Source organism: Micromys minutus (assembly GCF_963924665.1).
Source record: "Micromys minutus genome assembly, chromosome: 9".
Classification (NCBI taxonomy): Eukaryota; Metazoa; Chordata; class Mammalia; order Rodentia; family Muridae; genus Micromys; species Micromys minutus.
This window is the reverse complement of record NC_137978.1, coordinates 8,843,332-8,847,044: the sequence shown is the minus strand read 5'-3', so window position 1 is coordinate 8,847,044 and position 3,713 is coordinate 8,843,332. Positions and strand designations below refer to the sequence as shown.

Sequence of the window (3,713 nt, the reverse complement as noted above, 5' to 3'; positions counted from 1 at the left end):
AAAGCTCCAGTTCTTCAACTGTACTTTTACAGATGTTCTCTGTGTTGATGAGTATAATGTCTGCCATTACAGAGTAAAACTATCAAGGAGGAAAGGGTTTGGACCTCAATAAAAGGGGAGGGGGGAAATCAGAGCAGAGGGGGTTCTTAGCACTAGAAAAAGAAAGAATGTGATTTCTGCCTCATGGGCAGAAATAGGAATAAAGAAAGGGAGTAAAACATATTTTGATATTATTTTTGAGGTTTTGTTTGGTCAATTTGCTGCTTTTAAACCTCAGGCTGACAGTCTGTAAAGGGTTCCCTCACTGGAACAAAGGCTCTATTCCTGAGGAGATAGTGGGTAAATAAACTGCTGTCCCCTCAGCAGGCTGGACAAGCATGCTAGAAGTCTGTTCTTGGCACTATATTTCTTTGAAGACATGGTTTTATGTAACATAACAAAGGGTCAATTTTTTAAGTCAAGTAGCATTTATACTATAAACCACTACCACCCCTCCCCAATTTGGACAAAATGGACCAATGTTTAAACTCCCAACGTAAAAAGAAACACTGAAAATTACAATTGTCATTGTATTGGCATTTAATAAAATTGATCTAAACATTTCATCTTCTACATTTATCTTATTTAGTTACAATAAAAAGGAAGCCAAGGCTACATGCACCAGACCATTGTTTCTTCCATGACAGCATCTGTAAATGGGAATGCCATTTAGATGGGTCACTGCAAAATGCAGCAGTTTAGTTATTCTCCAATCAAAGGAAGAAACAAACCAGTATGATCTCACTCCTACTAACTTTTGAAGGTTTATAGCATTTAAAGTATTTTGCTTCTATGTATGAAGGTTAAAAAATCATTTTTCCCATAAAATACAAGAGCAACCAATGTTACCATCAAGTAAATGTAAAACCTGGGATTCTTGTTAAATTAGTCCAAAGTGGCCTTTAAGGACTTAGTTTTAGGCTACTGCACTGACACCATGACAAACCAAAGCATAGGGTTGGGTCTGGTTCTGTTTTGCTTTTCTTATCAGTATGCAGTGCTCACAAATTAAGTTCTGGAAATGTTCCAATTGTAAGGCAGGAATCTATTTGGATTCTACCATGAATATGCCTCTTTGGGTTGAATGCTAGAGGGTGAGGGATGTTTCGTCAGACCCATGTAGACTACCTAGTAGTCATCAAGGTCAAAAATGTCATCATCTCCTCCTTGGTATTCCATTCCCTGGAAACCTATGAGGTATCACAAGATACCTCCAATTACACCAAATCCTTTCACAAACTGTGATCCTTCTTCTGACTTACCTGTGACAATTTCTAGTGTAGCTCCAAATTTTTTATAGTTGTTAACAAACCATTCCAAGAGAAGCATGTTCTCTAAAAGTTCATGTTCCTGCCCAGTCTCTTTTTCTGTGAAGTGAGATTTATCCTTCTCTTGTTCTGCAGTTAAATAGAGAATTTTCTCCTCCCCTGTGCCTTGACAATGAAGAACGTATCTCATTATATCCAGATTTCCATAGACTGTTAGAATTTCTACAGCTCCCATTTCCAAAGCCTTTAGTATATCATTAACTCCAAAACAGTTCTTCCCTTGTCCTGGCAAATGTCATCAAAGTATCACCCTATTAATTTCTCCTCCTGAATGAACTTCTCCTTGGAGAAAACTTCAGTAGACAATTCAATAGCTTGGTTGAATCCATTTTCACAACCATGAGATATATCAAATAATTTTAAAACTTCAGCTTGCAACCTCTGGTCAAACAAGTCAGATCAACATGTTCAGTTTTAAAGTCAGCCGACCCAGCTAAACCCAAACCAGCCACATTCACTTTGTTTCCAGAAATAAACAGCTGCACAGCAGTCTCTGCTATTTCTGAACATACTTATGTAGCATTTCCATTCTTAAATGTGCAAAACGCAAGATTGACCACCTCCTCTGCCAGGTGTCCTTAGGAGATCCACAGTGACTCTGTGCAGGACTTCTCTGGTGTTTCCTTGGAGCATGTCAAAAAGAGCACCACTGCCATCTATTACAATAAAACCAGACTTTCTGTCATCTGAAAGTAATGCTGTAAGAACCTCTGTATGAAACATGTTGTCCCACAATTACAATGATGCATCAATTGGTTTGAAAGGTTCAAAGTCAATGTTAACTTTCTTTCCCTTTCCTTCTTCTGTTGCAATTGTTCCACAGTAAACAACCAGACAATGTGGAGCTACTTTGCTATAAAGTTTGAGTCTCTGTTGTACAGATATGATGGCTTCCAAGACTAAAAGGCGGAATACTCATGACTTAGCATTAGGCACAGTTCCAAACTTGTCTGCTAACATTTTTGCCACTTGTGAAATGTGGTGTTTGGGAGGAATGACCAGAGGTATCATGCTCATTCTATAGTTTAAGTCAGTTTTGAGTTTCCATAAGCACTGTTGCTCCAACAGGCAACTGGACAGCAATTTTCCTAAGAAGTTCCACAGAAAAGCCATCTTGGACTCTATTACCTGGGTTTCTCTTGAATATGCACATAACAGATTTGTTAACATAAACCACTACCACTCCATCCCGCATGCTCTGGCATGTTCGGTTTATAGGCAGGTCTTGGAACAGGTAAACCCAGGAGACTCTGGGTAACTAGAAAACTTAGGGGAAGTTATTTTTGGAGAGGTCTAAGACCCAGAGAAATAAAAAGGAGTGAAGAAAAAGAAAGAAGAATGAGGAAGTGGAGAAGGAGGAGGGAGAAGAAGGAGGAGAAAAAAGAAGAAAGGAGGAGGAAGAAGGACTAAGAAGAAGAAGGAAGAAGAAAGAGACAGAGATGGAGAGAAAGGAGGAGAAGGAGGGGGAGGAGGAGGAGGGGGAGGAGGAGGTGGAGGAGGTGGAGGAGGAGGAGATGTCTCTTGGCCAACTCTCTTTCATACCCTATCAAAACTTCACCCACACCGGGGAGGCCATTTTATTGCGGCCTGGCTAAGGAACTAGAAGCGAGAGGAAGACAGGGAATCAGGGTAAGGCTTTCGGAAAGGAACATCAAGTACTTTTTCCAGCAGTACCCAAGTTGGGGGGCAGCACCAGGAGCCCTAAAAGTGGAGAGCAGGATTTAAGGGCCCAAGAGGACTACAAAAGTAGCAGTGGCTTTATTGGGAGAGGGAGCCAAGTGATCTGAGTCATGGGAGTCAAGCTCATTACCACCAAGAGGAGTAAGGACTTCTCTTCTGTGAGAGGCCAGAAGTCCAGAAGGTGGGAGTTGTCTAGTCCTGGTTCTCCTCATCTGCCTTGCGGGGCAGGGACAGCCATCCTGAGGTGTCCATGGGAAGGGGGAGAAGGGAGTGCGGACAGGGCTCACTTGCTGGCTGCCTCCAAGCAGAAAGCTTCCTGATCTTCCAGATCTCCATGTTCCTATGGCAGCACTGGGGTCATCTGCCATCTTCCCACTTCCTCTTCCCTAAGGTCCCAGTCCTGGGAGGTAGCGGCCTCTCCACTGCAGCAGTGGTGGGCTCGTGTTTTTATATTTCAATTTTATTATTTTATTTAATTTTTTCCTTTAAGGCAGTCTGTAGCCAAAAGTGGCTTCCAAATCACCCGAATCTTCTTGCTTCACATTCTCAAATGCCAGAGCTGCAGCCACGAGCTACTTCTAGCACATCTAAGAATTTTAAAGCATAGACAGTCCCATAGTCTTTTAAGATAGTTATGCCAAGCAAAATAGTTCCAACCGTCCATTG

General features: G+C 41.7%; 1 pseudogene across 1 annotated transcript; it reads right to left on the bottom strand.

The window, feature by feature from the left end:
• Positions 1-1,167: 1,167 nt before the first annotated feature.
• On the bottom strand, positions 1,168-3,415 carry LOC308423954 (eukaryotic peptide chain release factor subunit 1-like; annotated as a pseudogene). Its single transcript has 2 exons — positions 3,335-3,415; positions 1,168-2,385 (listed from the first exon to the last, which is right to left on the bottom strand). The product of its transcript is annotated as a eukaryotic peptide chain release factor subunit 1-like (transcript).
• Positions 3,416-3,713: the final 298 nt, after the last annotated feature.